An 18564-nucleotide genomic window follows, 5' to 3' on the forward strand; every position below is an offset into this window, starting at 1 on the left:
GGCCCTGAACGGCCGGCACCATGGACCTAGAGTGATGAGGACTCCCACGGGAGCCCCCAACCTTGAGGCCCTGGGTGGATGAGAGAGTGCTGTGGAGACCTGGAGCAACCTGCTGGGTCAGGCCCCCCGCAGGGAGTGGAGCAAGGGCGCCCCTGCAGCGAGGAGCTGGTTGGGTGGGGTGGGGAGGCCGAGCCCCTGGCCCCTCGTCCTGGGAGCCCGGTTCGCATATCCCTAAGCAACCCGGCAAGTCCGGGAGCCCAGAGATGCAGGCGCGCATTAGCTGTACCTGCGAGAGCAACAAGAGATGTGGGACTGCATTCAGTTAACGGTGTGCTCTTCTGTTCCTCTTTCCTGACCTGTTTGAGCACAGGCTCCAATTTTAGAGGCTATGGAGGAAAGAGCTTAGCCCAGGTCTGCCAGCAAGACCTTTACCTGCGCAGACTCTTGCCAGAACTGGCTAAGGGTGATCACTCACAGACTGTGGGCTTGTGGCTGGAGTCCCAACCCGGGGCTGACCTTGGTGACTTAGATCATGTGAGTCTGTGAAAGCCTGGGCTATCCTGACCTCCAAGATGCAACTCCTGAGTGAAGATTTCTGCATGTCAGGCTTTAGATCAGATTTGTCTGCTTTTATCAAGAGCTTGTGGACAAAGGCCTTGACAGACACACGGTTGGGCTGTGCCCTCTGCCACTAGATTTAAGCACCTAGGAGGTAAGACAAGTGAGCTTCCTACACCCACCCCCCGAGACAGACAAATGCATACAGGTGAGCGAGGATGATAGAATTGTGAAGGCCTGGTTGTGATGATAGCCAAGACAGACACCACCCCTAAATCCTCCTTGGTGACCCGAGGCTCAGCACCTCTATTCAACCAGTTCCTGTTTCTGGATGAAGGGAGAAGTCTTAGCTCTCTATCCCTTCGAGTGGTTTCTGCTCCTTTCCTTCAAATAGTAAATATCCCCCAAAAGCTACTCTTTCTGCTAAACTCTTTCATGCTGTTAATTTTTCCCAGCAGTAAATGAACATTTTGGGACTTTATTGAGATCAAAATCTTTGGGATGCCTGGGTGACTCAGTGGGTTAAGCCTCTGCCTTCCACTCAGGTCATGATCTCAGGGTCCTGGGATGGAACCAACATCGGGCTCTCTGCTCAGCAGGGATCCTGCTTCCTCCTCTCTCTCTCTCTGTCCACCTCTCTGCCTACTTGTGATCTCTCTCTCTATCAAATAAATAAATATTTTTTAAAAAATATCAAAATCTGCACAGCAAAGGAAACAGTCTACAAAACAAAGAGGTTCTGTAGAATGAATGAAATGAAAAATAGAGCTATCCTATATTTTATTTTGTTTTTAGCTCCTCTAAACACCAGGCTCACCTAACCTCCAACCCACCCTCCAAAACCCTCAGTTTGTTTCTCAGGGTCCACAGTCTCTCATGATTTGTCTCCTCCTCTGATTTCCTCCAATTCACTTCTCCTCTCCTTCTCCTAATGGCTTTCCATGTTACTCCTTATGATCCACAAGTAATTGAAACCATATGATCATTGACTTACTCGACTTATTTCACTCAGCATAATCTCCTCTAGTCTCGTCCATGTTGATCTAAAAGTTGGGTATCCATCCTTTCTTATGGAAGCATGATATTCCATTGTATATATGGACCATATCTTCTTTATCCATTCATCTGTTGAAGGACATCTTGGCTCTCCAGAGTTTGGTGACTGTGGCCATTGCTGCTATGAACATTGAGGTGCAGATGGCCCTTCTTTTCACTACATCTGCGTCTTTGGGATAAATACCCAGTAGTGTAATTGCCCAGTCATAGGGTCGCTATATTTTTAATTTCTTAAGGAATCTCCACACTGTTTTCCAAAGTGGCTGCACCAACTTGCATTTCCACCAACAGTGTAAGAGGGTTCCCCTTTCTTCACATCCTCTGTAACACCTGTTGTTTCCTGTCTTGTTAATTTTGGCCATTCTAACTGGTATAAGGTGATATCTCAATGTTATTTTGAATTGAATTTCCCAGATGGCTAATCATGATGAACATTTTTTCATGTCTATTATCCATTTGTATGCCTTCTTTGGAGAAGTGTCTGTTTATGTCTTCTGCCCATTTTTTGATGTTATTATCTGCTTTTTGAGTGTTGAGTTTGAGGAGTTCTTTACAGAATTTGGATATCAGCTCTTTGTAGTGTCATTTGCAAATATCTTCTCCCATTCCTCAGATGGGAATTATTCTTTAGAAAATGCACACCATTAATTTTGACTTGTAGGAAAACATAAATCTAGGGAAACACAATACATGATATACAGACAATCAAACCCAAAATGACAGCACATGGATTCACATACTGGCACTCCCTCTGTCCTGCATGCAAACCTAAACTCCCAAGGGAAGTTCAGCTGTTTCCAGGGACTGTACAACGTGGCCACAGTTCTTTACCTGGAAAATCCCTTTATCTCACCACATTCCCTATTCTCACTCCCAGCATGAAGATGGAATCAAGGGGCTCTCAACATGAAACCTGAAAACAACCCCACCTTTCTCTTCTCCCAGATTTCTCCTCAGCAAGTGACTGGCTCCAAGATAACATGCCACTTTCACTTTCCACCTGACCAGTCGGCTATTATAGGAAGAAAACACTGTGAGGATCAGATCATGCTGTATCCTCGTTGCCCGGCTCTATTCTCATGTTGGTGGCAGGCAAAAAATAGATGGGAAACTGTGGAAGGGACCAGGAAATCAAAAAGTAAGGAGAGAGAAAATCTACTCATGGACAAGCATAAAGGATAAAGAATAAAGTGGAACACTCTTACACTGTTGGAGGAAATGCAAATTTGGTGCAGCTACTCTGGAAAACAGCATGGAATTTCCTCCATAAGTTAAAAAGAGAACTATACTATGACCCATCAATTACACTCATAATTTTCCAAAGGATGCCAAAATTGATTTGATGGGGCATTAACACCCCAATGTTTATAGCAACAACATCCACCACTGCCAAAACATGGAAGGAGCCCAGATGTCCATCAATAGATGAATGGCTAAAGAAGCGATATAGGGACACCAGGGTGGCTCAGTTGGTTAAGTGTCATCCTTCGGCTCATACCCTGACCCTAGGGTCCTGGGATTTAGTTCCAAGTCAGGCTCCATACTCAGCAGGAGCCTGCTTCTCCTTCTGCCTACTGCTTTCCCTGCTTATGCCTTTTCTCTCGCTCACTCTCTCTCTCAAATAAATCTTAAAAGAAGTGATATATAATACAGTGGAATTATGGAGCCATAAAAATAAGACATTTTCCTATTCATAACAATGTGTATGGACCTATAGAGTAGTATCCCAAGTGAACTAAGTCAATCAGAGAAATATCATATGAATTCTCTCTTACGGGAGAATGAACAAACAAAACTGATGAACACAGGGTATGAAAGAAAAAATAAAGAAAGGGAGGCAAGCCATCACAAATGCTTTTTTAAAGGTTTATTTACTTATTTTTGGATTTTGCCTTTTTTATTATGTTGTTAGTCAACATATATCATCAGTTTTTGATGTAGCGTTCCATGATTCTACTTATCTATACTATCCATACTAGTCTATCTATCTATACTTATAGTTATATATTATAAATATAAAGAGAGAGCATTTGGGGAGAGGTGCAGAGGGAAAGAATCTCAGGCAGACTCCCCCCACTGAGCAGGACCCTAACGCAAGGCTTGACCATGTCCCTGAGATCATGACCTGAGTGGAAATCAAGAGTCAGTCACTCAATCAACTGAACAACCCAGGTACTCCCCAAGAATCTTACATATAGAGAACAAACTTAGTGTTGCTGGAGGGGAGGTAAGAGGGGGAAGGACTAAATGGTTGATGGATAGTAAGGGGGGCAATTGTTGTGATGAGCAATTGTTATTGATGAATCTCTAAATTCCTCTCCTAAAGCAATATTACACTATGTGGTAACCAACTAGAATTTAAATAAAAACTTGAAAAACAAAAAGAATGTAAAAGCACAAAGAGATTATGCTGAATGAAATAAATCAAGCAGAGAGAGTCAATTATCATATGGTTTCACTTATTTGTGGAGCATGGCAAAAAGCATGGAGGACATGGGGAGTTAGAGAAGAGAAGGGAGTTGGGGTAAATTGGAAGGGGAGGTGAATCACGAGAGACTATGGACTCTGAAAAACAATTTGAGGGGTTTGAAGTGGCAGGGGGGTGGGAGGTTGGGGTACCAGGTGGTGGGTATTATAGAGGGCACGGATTGCATGGAGCACTGGGTGTGGTGAAAAAATAATGAATACTGTTATGCTGAAAATAAATTAATAAAAAAAGCACAAAGAATGGATTTTCATGTATCCTTCAGACTTTCAGCTGAAAACATTACTGATGTTGTTTCACTCATTATAAGAAATTAACTACACCCAAGTAAGCTGTTATTAATAGGAAAAACTAGAGAGGAAGGATATGGATATTTATTATGTTATGTTATTCACAAAAAAATACATCAATAGTTTTTGATGTAGTCTTCTAAGATTAATTGTTCATGTGTAACACCCAGTGCTCCATGCAATATATGTCCTCCTTAATACCCACCACCAGGCTCAGCCATCCCTCCAACCCTTCCCTCTAAAACCCTCAGTTTGTTTCTCAGAGACGACAGTCTCATGGTTCGTCTTCTACTCCCATTCCCCCCCTTCGCTTTTCCTTTCCTTCTCCTAATGTCCTCCATGTTATTTCTTATGTTCCACAAGTAAGTGAAACCATATGATCGTTGACTTTCTCTGCTTGACTTATTTCATTCAGCACAATCTCTTCCAGTCCCATCCATGTTGATGCAAAAGCTGGGAATTCATCCTTTCTGATGGTTGAGTAATATCCCATTGTATATATGGACCACATCTCCTTTATCTGTTCCTCTGTTAAAGGGCATTTGGGTCTTTCCACAGTTTGTCTATTGTGATATTGCTGCTATGAACATTGGCATACATATGACCCTTCTTTTCACTACATCTGTATCTTTGGGGTAAATACCCAATAGTGCCATTGCCGGGGCATAGGGTAGCTTTATTTTTAATTTTTTGAGGAATCTCGGCACTGTTTTCCAAAGTGCCTGCACCAACTTGCATTCCCGGAAGCAGTATAAGAGGGCTCCTTTTTCTTCACAACCTCTCCAACATTTATTGTTTCCTGACTTGTTAATCTTTGCCATTCTGGTTTTTTAAAATTTATTTATTTTCAGCATAACAGTATTCATTATTTTTTCACCACACCCAGTGCTCCATGCAATCCATGCCCTCCATAATACCCACCACCTGGTACCCCAACCTCCCACCCCCCTGCCACTTCAAACCCTTCAGATTGTTTTTCAGAGTCCATAGTCTCTCATGATTCACCTCCCCTTCAATTTACCCCAACTCCCTTCTCCTCTCTAACACCCCTTGTCCTCCATGATATTTGTTATGCTCCACAAATAAGTGAAACCATATGATAATTGACTTTCTCTGCTTGACTTATTTCACTCAGCATAATCTCTTCCAGTCCTGTCCATGTTGCTACAAAAGTTGGGTATTCATCCTTTCTGATGGAGGCATAATACTCCATAGTGTATATGGACCACATCTTCCTTATCTATTTGTCCATTGAAGGGCATCTTGGTTCTTTCCACAGTTTGGCGACCGTGGCCATTGCTGCTATAAACATTGGGGTACAGATGGCCCTTCTTTTCACGACATCTGTATCTTTGGGGTAAATACCCAGGAGTGCAATGGCAGGGTCATAGGGAAATTCTATTTTTAATTTCTTGAGGAATCTCCACACTGTTCTGCAAAGAGGCTGCACCAACTTGCATTCCCACCAACAGTGGAAGAGGGTTCCCCTTTCTCCACATCCTCTCCAACGCATGTTGTTTCCTGTCTTGTTAATTTTGGCCATTCTAACTGGTGTAAGGTGATATCTCAATGTAGTTTTAATTTGAATCTCCCTGAGGGCTAGTGATGATGAACATTTTTTCATGTGTCTGATAGCCATTTGTATGTCTTCATTGGAGAAGTCTCTGTTCATATCTTCTGCCCATTTTTTGATATGATTGCCTGTTTTGTGTGTGTTGAGTTTGAGGAGTTCATTATAGATCCTGTATATCAACCTTTTTTCTGTACTGTCATTTGCAAATATCTTCTCCCATTCTGTGGGTTGCCTCTTTGTTTTTTTGACTGTTTCCTTTGCTTTGCAGAAGCTTTTGATTTTGATGAAGTCCCCAAAATTTATTTTCACTTTTGTTTCCTTTGCCTTTGGAGACATATCTTGAAAGAGGTTGCTGTGGCTGATATCGAAGAGATTACTGCCTATGTTCTCCTCTACGATTCTGATGGATTCCTGTCTCATGTTGAGGTTTTTTATCCATTTTGAATTTATCTTTGTGTACGGTGTAAGAGAATGGTAGAGTTTCATTCTTCCACATATAGCTGCCCAGTTTTCCCAGCACCATTTATTGAAGAGACTGTCTTTTTTCCACTGTATATTTTTTTTCCTGTTTTGTCAAAGATTAATTGACCATAGAGTTGAGGGTCCGTATCTTGGCTCTCTACTCTGTTCCACTGGTCTATGTGTCTGTTTTTATGCCAGTACCATGCTGTCTTGGTGATCACAGCTTTGTAATAAAGCTTGAAATCAGGTAACATTTACTATAGCACCAAGAACCATAAGATACCTGGGAATAAACCTAACCAAAAAGGTAAAAGATCTGTACTTGAGGAACTACAGAACACTCATGAAAAAAACTGAAGACACAAAAAGATGGAAGACCATTCCATGGATCGGAAGAATAAACACTGTTAAAATGTCTATACTGCCTAGAGCAATCTATACTTCTAATGCCATTCCGAACAAAATTCCACTGGTATTCTTCAAAGAGCTGGAGCAAATAATCCAAAAATTTGTATGGAATCAGAAGAGACCCCGAATTGCTAAGGAAATGTTGAAAAACAAAAACAAAACTGGGGGCATCATGTTACCTGTTTTTTTTTTTTTTAATCAGTGTTCCAAGATTCATTGTTTATGCACCACACCCAGTGCTCCATGTAATATGTGCCCTCCTTAATACCCACCACCACTCTAATTGGTGTAAGGTGATATCTCAATGTGCTTTTGATTTTAATTTCTCTGACATCTAATGTTAATGAACAATTTTTTCATCTGTTAGTCATTTGTATGTCTTCTTTGGAGAAGTGTCTGTTCATGTCTTCTGCTCATTTTTTGACTTGTTTATCTGTTTTTAGGGTGTTGAACTTGAGAAGTTCCTTATAGAACTTGGATTTCAGGCCCTTTGAAATATTTGAGATATTTGAAAATATCTCTTCTCCCATTCCTTGGATTGCCTCTTTGTTTTGTTGACTGTTTCCTCTGCTGCACAGAAGCTTTTGATCTTGAAGTCCCAAAAGTTCACTTTCACTTATGTTTCTCTTGCCTTTGGAGACATGTCTTGTAAGAAGTTGCTATGGCTGATGTCAAAGAGGCTCCTGCCTATGTTCTCCTCTAGGATTTGGATGGATTCCTCTCTCATGTTGAAGTTTTCATCCATTTTGAGTTTATCTTTGTGTATGGTGTAAGAGAATTGTCAATTTTCATTCTTCTGTAGATAACTGTTCAATTCTCCCAGAGCTATTTATTGAAGAGACTGTTGTTTTTCCATTGGATATTTTTCCTGCTTTGTTGAAGATTAGTTGACCATAGAGTGGAGGGTCCATATCTGGGCTCTCTATTCTGTTGCATTGGTCTAAGTGTCTGTTTTTGTGCCAGTACCATGCTGTCCTGCTGACAAGAGCTTTGAAATATGGCTTGAAATCAGGCAACATGATGTCCACAGTTTTGCTTTTCTTTTTCAATATTTCTTTGGTGATTCTGCATGTTTTCTGGTTCCATACAAATATTAGGCTTGTTCCAGCATTTTAGAAAAATTCTGTTGGTATTTTGATGGGCATGGCATTAAAAGTATAGATTCTCCTGGGCAACATAGACATTTAGTAATTTTATTCTTCTGATCCATGTGCATGGACTGTTTTTTTCAATTTTTCAATTTTTCAATGTTTTTTTTCAATTTTTTTCATGAGTGTTCAGTAGTTCCTCAAGTATAGATATTTTACTTCTTTGGTTAGATTTATTACAAGATATTTTATAGTTTTTGGTGCTAATGTAAATGGAATCAATTCTTTAATTTCTCTTTCCGCAGTTTCATTGTGGGTGTATAAGAAAGCAACGGATTTTTGTGCATTGATTTTGTATCCTATCACATTACTGAATTGCTGTATGAGTCCTAGTAATTTGGAGATGGAGAATTTGGGGTTTTCCACATAGAGTATCATGTCTTCTGTGAGGAGGGAGAGTTCCGCTTCTTCTTTGTCAATTTGAATATTTTTTATTTATTTTGTTGTCGTTGTCTGATTGCTATTGCTAGGACTTCTAGTACTATGTTCAACAATAGTGGTGAGAGTGGGCATACTTCTCATATTCCTGATCTCAATGGGAAGGCTCTCAGCTTTTCCCCACTTAGAATAATATTCCCTGTGGATTTTTCATAGATGGATTTTAGGACGTTGAGAAATGTTCCCTCTATGCCTATACTGTGTAGAGTTTTAATTAGGAAAGGATGCTGTATTTTATCAAATGCTTTTTCTGCATCAATTGAGAGGACGATGTGGTTCTTCTTTCTTATTTATGTTTTCTATCACATTGATTGACTTGCAAATATTCAATCACCCTTTCTTCCCAGGGATAAATCCCACCTGGTCATCATGGGGAATCCTTTCAATGTACTATTGGATACTATTAACTAGGATCCTGTTGAGAATCTTGGGGTCCATATTCATCAGGTATATTAGTATGAAATTCTCCTTTTTGATGGGGTCTTTGCCTGGTTTGGGACTCAAGGTAATGCTGGACTCACAGAAAGAGTCTGGAAGTTTTCCTTCTGTCTCTATTTTTTGAAACTGCTTTGGGAGAATAGGTATTATTTCTTCTTTTAATGTTTGGTAGAATTCCCCAAGGAATCTATTAGGTCTGGGACTCTTTTTTGGGGGAGGTTTTTGGTCATTGTTTCAATCTCGTTACTGACTATGGGTCTATTTAGGTTGTTCATTTCTTTCTATTTCAGTGTTGATAGTTTATAGGTTTCTAGGATTGCATCATTTCTGCCAGGTTGCTTGATTTATTGTCATATAGCTATTGATAACAATTTCTCAGAATTGTATTTATTTTTTTTATGTTAGTCACAATCTCTCCCCTTTCATTCATAATTTTATTAATTTGGGTCCTTTATCTTTTCTTTTATGTAAGTCTGTTCACTGGTTTAACCATCTTATTAGTTCCTTCATTGAACCAGCTTATAGTTTTGTTAATATGTTCTATTGTGTTTCTGGTTTCTAATTCATTGATCTCTGCTCTAATCTTAATTATTTCCCTTCTTGTGCATGGGTAGGCTTAATTTGTTGCTGATCCTTCAGATCTTGAATGTGTAAAGATAATTTGTTTATTTGGGATTTTTCTACTTTTCTGAGTGAGGTATGGATGGTTATGTATTTCCCCTTTAGGAATGACACTGCTGTATCACATAGGTTTTGGATCAATGTGTCTTTGTTTGCATTGATTTCCATGAATTGATTAAGTTCTTCTTTGATCTCCTGGTTGACCCAAACATTCTTGAGCAGGGTTGTCTTTAGTTTCCAATTGTTTGAATTTCTTCCAGACTTTTTCTTGTGATTGAGTTCCAGTTTGGTCTGAGAATATGTAGGGAATAATCTCAGTCTTTTGGTTTTGGTTGAGCCCTTATTTGTGACCCAGTATATGGTCTATTCTGGAGTAAGTTTCATGTCCACTGGAGAAGAATGAGTAGTCTATTGTTTTAAGGTGGAATGTTCTGTGTACATCATTGAGGTCCATATGTGCCAGTGTGTCATTCAAAGCTCTTAAATTTCTTTGCTGATTTTCTGCTTAGATGATCTGTCAGTTGCTGAGAATGGAGTGTAAAGGTCTTCTACAGTTGAGATATTCTTATCAATATGTCTCCTTATTTTGCTTAACAGTTGGCTTATGTAGTTGGCTGCTCCAATGTTGGGGGCATAGGTATTTACAATTGTTAGCTCTTCTTGTTGGATAGATCCTTTAGGGATGATATAGTGTCCTTCTGTATCTCTAACTATAGTTTTAACTTAAAATCTAATTTGTCTTATATTAGAATTGCTACCCAAACTTTCTACTGAAGTCTGTTAGCATGAAAGATTATTCTCCATCCCTTCACTCTCAGTGTGGATGTATCTTTAGGTTCAAAATGCATCTCTTGTAGACAGCATATGGGTGGGTCCTGTCTTTTTATCCATATGCAGCCCTGTGCCACTTTATGGGATCATTTAGGCCCTTCATCTTGAGAGTGATTATTGACTGATAGGATTTTATCATCGTCATGTTGTCTGTGAAGTCCTTGTTTTCTACAGATTGCCTTTGTATATCTCTGTTCTTTGTCACTCTTGGGGTCTTTCCCCTTTAATAGAACACCCCCTGCCCTTAAAATTTCTTGCAGAGCCAGTTTAGTGGTCACATATTTCTTCAGACACTGCCAGTGCTGGAAGCTTTTTATGTCTCCATCTATTCTGAATGACAGCCTTGCTTGTCATTGACTGACTTGTCTTGTCTTGTCTGACTTGTCTTGACTGACTATTCTTCTAATTTAGTAACCTGACTATGTCTTACCAGCCTTTTCTGGCTTGCCAGGTTTCTGTGGACAGGTCTGATGTTATCCTGATTTTCCTCCCTCTATACATAAGGAATCTCTCCTCACTAACTGCCCTCTAAAATGGTTTCCTTGGTTCTAAGATTTGTGAGTTTTATCATTACATGCCTGGGCCTTGGTCTGCCCTCATTGATCTTGAGGGGTGTCCTCTCTGTCACTAGGACATGATTGCTTGTTTCTTTCACTAGATTAGGGTAGTTCTTGGCTAAGATTTGGTCAAATATATCTTCTATTCCACTTTCTCTCTCCAGCCCCTCAAGGATCCCCAAAATTCTGAGAGTGGAATGTTTCATGCTGTCATTCATGTCACTAAATCTGTTTTCAAGGATTCTAAACTGTTTGTTCCTGCTCCTTCTTTTCTATCTGTTTGTCTTCAAGATCACTAATTTGTTGTTCTGCCTCATTTACCCTAAATGTTAGAGTATCTAGATGAGATTGGATCTCACTGATAGCATTTTTAAGTTCTGCCAAGTCTGCTCTCACTTCTGCCCTTAATGAATCTATGTTGCCATTAATAGTTTTCTCCAGTCTGACTATTGTCTTCATAACTACTATATTAAAGTCCATTTCTGATATGTGGCTTAGATTCATATCTATTAGAGCTGCAGGAGAGGCCACTGTGTCTGGGATTTTTCTTTGTTTGGAGTTCCTATCCCTGTCATTCTGTTGAGTTGTGGTTGAGGTGTAGCCACCTACCTTTCTGACAAGGGCCTAAATTCTCTATGTGTTTTTGAATACTTGTGGAAGGTACACTTTCATCTGATAAAATTTCATAGACACATGCCCGTGAACTCTCACTGCACACAATATTGAAGTTTTTACAATTATTTGTGACTTTGCCTGCTGGTTGCCCTGATCCATATCAATGTCTGCTACATCCTGGATACTTTAGATGGATCCAGGGCCAACAAATCACCTTTCAGATTTTTTAAAATGTTCTCTGGTTTGATTTCACTTTATGTTATTACATTTTCTTCTCTTAACTCCAGTATATTCCCTTAATTCCAGGGTAATTTCATTTTTCTCTCTTAATTCCAGTATAATTCGATGCATTATTCCTTGCTCATCAGGATCAGGGTACTCTAAATTCCCTTCACACAGTTTGCCCTTCCCTCAACTCAGCTCCACTTCAATAACCACCACTTTGTTCTCTATGACAAATAGCCTTGTGAAACATTGCATGCTTTGAACTTTTCACTATGTGTCATAGCATCCCTTTTGATGCTCCCATTACAAGGAGGACTCAGTGCAGTGCCTATGCAATGGAATCTGAATTCCAAGTTTTTTCTCTGGGATTCTGGAAGATCTAACACTTCGTGATTGCATCGGATCTATGTCTTAATATTGTTGCTCTCAAAAATGGATGCCTTCAAAAGATACATCATTACCTAGGCTGTATCATTTTTCATGTCACCTTTGTAGGTGGAACCGTAAGAAATGTGAGTCTAATTTCTTATTCAGAGGTTCAATCACTCCATTCAAAACCTTTCCTAAGAACTGGTGGAGTTTGTTTTGTTTTGGTTTGTTTTGGTTCAGTTTGCTTTCGCTGAGCTACATTATGTAGCATATACAATATGCTACATTATTTAGCATAATGTTTTGAAGGTCCATCGATGTTGTAGCATGAGTGGGTTCTTCCTGTCTTTTATTTGGCTGATCAGTATTCCACTGTATAAATACTACACAGTTTGTTCTCAGTGGAAGAACATTTGGGTTGATTTCACTTTGGGATGATTATGAATAATGCTGCTAGGAACATTCATGGGTAAGGTTTTGTGTGGCCATATGCTTTCAGTTCTTCTAGGTATATGCCTAGGAGTTGTTGGGTCACGTGGTACCTGGGTTGTACTTTTTAAATTTCTGCAACACTCTTGCCCAAATTACTATACCCTTTTTTGTTCCTGCTCACAGTGTGTAAGGGCTCTAATTTCTCCACATCCTCACCAATGCTTAATCTGTCTTTTGGATGAGAGATGTCTGAGGGTATGAAATGACAAGTCACCCTGACTGGGCTTTGGATTTTCTTCATAGCTGATTATTTTTTACTTCTGCTCAAGTGCTTCATGGTCTTTGGAAAAGTCTTAGAAAAGTGAAACATATAGTTGCAATTTAGTTGGACCTCAAGCAGCCATGGGGCATGTGACTCCATCATTAAAACCAGCAGACATTTTGGCGTTTGCCCCTTTTTAGATTGACTATTTCTCATTGATTAGAATTCCTCAAGCTAAAAGTGTAAGATTATATTTCCTCTTACCTGTTGCTTCCCTTTGCCTTCCTTTGTTCAGCAGGAATGTGGTGGTAGCTGCTCAGTCCACATTCTTATCATGCTCAGATTCTTCAGGGCCTCACTGTACCCTGCAGAACAAATGCAAATGTTGGAACCTGAGAGGGAAACTTACCACAGTGTGCTCCCTTCACCACTCTCCCAAATGAGAACGGAAATGGGTCCTTGTGACAGAAACTACTCCACATCCCCAACCAGGCCTGCAGCTGCATCCACAAATCCAAAACATTGAGATTCCTGTGGGCAAATACATAGAAACCCAAGTCTATGAGAATGGAGGAAGTGTCTACATGGATTCTCTTCAGTTGAATCATGTTTGTTGCTGGTTCCATTATGCTGCCCACTTTAAGAAGAAAGCATTTTCTTGTGAGAGATTTAGGAATTTAGATTTGAGGGTAGGAGGATACATGGACTTGTGCCTGGAGACAGCATTATGCTACTTTAGTATGACCCATCACCCTTCAGGTGAGCAAAGAGCTGGAAGGAACCAAATAAGTTTGACCTCATTCACTGCTAAGCTCCAAGTCTGAAGGGGAAATTGATCTCCAGACACCCTGTTCACAAATCCCTTAGTAGATAAAGCATGTGCACTGTTTAATGGAAAAAGTGCAGAAATTTCTAGGGGTATCCCAATCATGCAACTTAAAGTATGAGTGGAGAATAAGATTCCTTGACAGAGCAACACTTAAGGTAGATGATGAGTTTCATGCTCTTATCATCATTCTCAAAGACCTGTTAAACCTGTGTACTCTTCAGGAACCACATAGTGATGGAGGCAGGAGGCCAACCTATGTTGACTTGCCTTGGCCCTGTCCAGAGAGATATGTCATATATCACAGATTTTGGAGTGGTAATCTTGCTAGTGGCAATGTTTTAAACTAGTATGTGCATGAAGAAATTTTAAAACTTGTTACCATTTCTTTCCCTTTCCTTCCTTTTTTTTTTTTTTTTGTGTGTGTGTGGGGGGTGTTGATTACATTTCTTCAATGTAGCATAAAAGACAGTGGTTCTTTTTTTTTTTAAGATTTATTTATTTATTTGACAGACAGAGATCACAAGTAGGTAGAGAGGCAGACAGAGAGAGAGGAGGAAGCAGGCTCCCTGCTGAGCAGAGAGCCCGATGTGGGGCTCCATTCCAGGACCCTGGGATCATGACCTGAGCCGAAAGCAGAGGCTTTAACCCACTGAGCCACCCAGGCGCCCCTAGACAGTGGTTCTTTCAACCCTTTCAGCCTGACTTTTTTTTTTTAATTTTGGAAAGACCTCATTATTATTTTTTTTTCTTACTCACCCTACAGCACAGCATTAGTTTTTTATATAGTGTTCCACGGTTCATTGTTTGTGTATAACACCCAGTGCTCCATGCAATATGTGCTCTTCTTAATACCCATCACCCATATGGGCTCACCGATACACCCACTCCCCCCCCCCTAAAATCCACAGATTATTTCCCAGAGTCCATTATCTCTTATAGTTCTTCTCCACCCATGGTTTCCCTCTTTTCATTTTCCCCTTCCTTCTCCTAATGTCCTCCATCCTACTCCTTATGTTCCACGAACAAGTGAAACCACAAGATGATTGTCTCTCTGCTTCATTTAACATAATCTTCTCCAGTTCCATCCATGTTGGTGCAAGTGTTGGGTATTAATCTTCTCTAATGGCTGAGTAATATTCCATTGTATATATGGACCACATCTTCTTTACCCATTCTCTTGAAGGGCATCTCCACTCCTTCTACTGTTTGGCTTTCATAGACATTGTTGCTATGGGCATTGCAGAGCATGTGGCCCTTCTTTTCAGTATCTCTGTATCTTTGGTGTAAATACCCAGTAGTGTGATTGCTGGGTCATAGTGTAGCTCTGGTTGTAGCTTTTTGAGGAACTTGCATAATGTTTTCCAAAGTGGTTGTGCCATCTCCCATTCCCACCAACAGTGTAAGAGGGTTCTCCTTTCTCCACAACCTAGCCTTCTTTCCACTGAGAAATGTGCTTTAAATTGATAACACTCTCTTCTTTATACGATCATGCTCACTCATAATTTGGTTGGGGGCTGGGCACATGACTTCCTTGGCAAGTTTTCACAGCCACAGGATCAGAAGGGGTATGATTAAGTTTAGGATTAGGAGCCAGAGCACACATATAATCCCAGAGTGTTGCTTATCTGAAAGATGTTTAGGAAAGCACCAATTATGTGTTTTCAACCAACCTGCTGGTGAACACATATTCTTTTTTCTTCATTACTCAGAGAATAACCATTCTTCCATATGCAGAGAGACAAGGGAAGATGTTCAGGGAATTCACACAAATGAGATAACCTAAAGCATAGGTTTACTGTGTACAGGAGGAAAAATAAATGTACATCAACAGAGAGTAAGAAAATATCTATAATTCAAAAATCATATGCTGAAACAAAGAAAATATGACATTTAAAATTCAATATTCTACTATTGCTTATTTTCATCCTCTGCAATTAATTTTTATTGTTTGTTCTAGAAATGTCTGGTAGCTCAGGAATAGAGAAAATGGGTGTAAATGGTGTTTTAGACCAAGAAGGAATCTTCTCTTTATTCTCCACATGCTAGCTTTACTCTGTGAATCATAGTGAAATTTTCTCTGTCAGCTCTATTTGGCTTGCAGGATATTTTCTCTCACAGAACTTGTTAAACAGAATAACAATATGTGGACTTGGGATCGGTTTGTGAAACAAATCTGTCTTCCTAAGGCCACAAATGAATATGGAGACAGACACTGAGCGCAGCACCTGGACCCATACTGTGTAGAGGCACAATCACTCGGAAAGGTGTAAAATGACCCGTCACCATGGGAATGTGATGATATATCCTGTGCCCTTCATTTCAACTGTCACTCTCTGCAATGAGAGGAAGCTGAGTAGTAATAAGTGAAGAGGCTTCCTACGATGGGAAATCTGGATTGTTGTTCTATCGGTATGTACATATTCATGTTCTAAAGGCTGTTTCATCAAATGGACTAGGTAACTCTCACTAAGATATACTTAACTTTTTTTTTTTGCACCCTCCCAGTTGTCTATGGGGTTACCTTAATGTATTTTATAATTTTCGCATTACTGTTTGTATGTTTGTCATTCTTCTATCAAGTTGACTGCTTTTACTCTCCTGATATTTAGGAAAATGTTCTATTTCCAATTACCAGTGTGGTACACATTCTTACAAAGAACACACAGAAACACACCATACTGCCTTCAATGGATCAGGAGGATGTTGCCACTGCAGCAATAGTCATTACTTTTGGAGAGTTAGAGGAAAATTACTGTGACCAGCACATATCAGAATTTGAGGGCAATTATTAGCAGTCTGAACACAGGGGTTTTCATAAGGAATGAAACTGGAAATTCTTATGGAATTTTGTGGGCTACTGTGGACACATTCGTTGGCTGTTTGAGTGATGCTGAAGACTGTTGGTGAGAAGGGACAATGTCATTGGAATGAATATTCTGCCTGATGTTCTCAGAGTCCAGGGGTGGGATCTCCAAGCTGTGGAATCTTCCAAAAGGAGGAACGAGCTTTTTCCCTGCCATTGTGTGATCTGGAGAGGATGAGCAATACTGAGACTCGGGACAGAATATGTAGGAGGACAGAAGGGGCAGGTAGATGCGGACCGAGCCAGGGTAGCCAGGCCTGCTCTTGGCCAGGCCTTAGTTGAAGCCCCTCAGACCTTTGCCAGATCAAAAGCAAGTCTCTGAGAATCACAGATTTAATTCATTACACCATTCTGGAGTCAGGGACTGATTCATAGAGTTATAAGTCTGAGTTAAGATTTGGATTTTTCTCTGGTCAGATGCTTCTTCCAGGGCACCCACCCTATGCCATAGAAAGCTTGGGGCAAGATGCATGGATAAACTGAAGAGAATCATGGTTCAGGGGTCTGGGGCATTTTCACAAGAGCCCCAGGCAGGTCTCAGGTGGTCAGGGATTCCCATGCCCTGGATCTAACTACATTCCTGCTCCAGATCCATCATTCATCACTGTGGCTACTCTGGGCAAGTTTATTCTGCTCCTCACATTTTAACTTCCCTAAGTTTCAACAATTCTGATGAATTTTCCAACAGCTTCACTGTAAAACATGGGTGAGGATCCCTGCTTGCTACCATGTTAACATTGCTGATGTGAGATCATAGCAGACCATAATACATATTCCCCATGAGCTGTGTCCTTAGCCATGGGAAAGATAGGTCCCATGGCTAAGGACAAGGCTAAGCACTAAGCTTCAATCTTCCCTTGCTGTGGAGCCATCCAACTTCCCTATCTGGCATCACCCATTACCAACTGCCCAGCTCATTCTCTAGTCATTTAAAAGCTGGACACTTACAGAACAATGGTCAAGCACCAGTCCTTTCCTTTCCTTATGGCTTTACTTGGGCCAAGTAAGTTGTTGCCTCATTTCCACATCCTAGATGAGGGAACTGAGGTATAGGGGTGTCCCCATAATCTCTGAGGGACATGTTCCTCTGAAGTGGAATGTGAACCTAGGCAATCACATATGCTCACTGTGCTGTGTGGCATTTCTCTAGTGTCTCAGCTAAAGAAATGTATTTTCCCATAAAACCTGTTTGGTGTGGGGTTTTAAGTGCACACACTCTGTACCATCTTCATAACTCCCACTTTGATCCATGAGTCTCTGCTGGGCAGCTGAGGAAGAAGGCATCAGAGGACTGAACCATGTATAAAGTATGACAAATTTCCCTCTGGTCTTCTGCCTGTAATTTGCCAACAGCCATCTCCTCTGTTACCTCTTTCCCAGGATTGTATCTGGAGGACACAGAAGACAATGTTCCAGCCAACTCAGGAAAATCACCTATCATCAATAGACAGACCAGACAAGGCTGCTTCTGGCCCCACAATAGGGTCCAACCCACTGATAAGCCAAAAGAAGTTATTGTGGAAATTTCTTCATTATGTTGATCCAGAATACTCTCTCTCTCTCTCTCACTAAGTAACTTATGCTAATGAGAAAGCAAAAAAAAAAAAAATGTGATGGCACATTTTTCTGTAATTTCATGTGTACAAATTTAAATTTACTAAGTCAACTAGTGGTAGTATTGAACTCAAAGTCCGGTTCAGTCTTACAGGAAACAACAAAGAAAAGTGAATTGGGGGAAATTGGAGGGGGAGACAAAGCATCAGAGACTATGGGCTCTGAGAAACAACCTGAGGGTTTTGGAAGGGAGGGGTAGGGGTATGGTTGAGCCTGGTGGTGGATATTAAAGAAGGCACATATTGCATGCACCCAGTGCATGGAGCACTGGGTATGGTGCATAAACAAATCTTTGAACACTAAAAAAAATTTTTTTTTAATTTAAAAAAGGAAACAACATCTCTAGGTAAATCTTAGAACTTATCTGAATCTGGAATATAGGGAGATAGAGATCTCTCCCTGAGTCACTGTTTTAAACCTTTAAAACTTAATGGACAGAATTTGGAAGAGGTTTACATGACATAAAGGTTGAACTGATAATACAGAAAAT

General features: G+C 40.3%; 1 protein-coding gene across 1 annotated transcript in view; it reads right to left on the bottom strand.

Moving 5' to 3' along the window:
* Positions 1 to 13139: 13139 nt before the first annotated feature.
* LOC131824343 (cytosolic 10-formyltetrahydrofolate dehydrogenase-like) overlaps positions 13140 to 18564 on the bottom strand; it is a 96092-nt gene continuing 90667 nt past the window's right edge. The window contains exon 4 of the mRNA XM_059162012.1: positions 13140 to 13299. The gene's annotated coding sequence lies outside the window, so the exon portion shown is untranslated. The remainder of the gene's footprint in view (positions 13300 to 18564) is intronic.

This window comes from Mustela lutreola, chromosome 2, assembly GCF_030435805.1.
Source record: "Mustela lutreola isolate mMusLut2 chromosome 2, mMusLut2.pri, whole genome shotgun sequence".
NCBI classification, from domain to species: Eukaryota; Metazoa; Chordata; class Mammalia; order Carnivora; family Mustelidae; genus Mustela; species Mustela lutreola.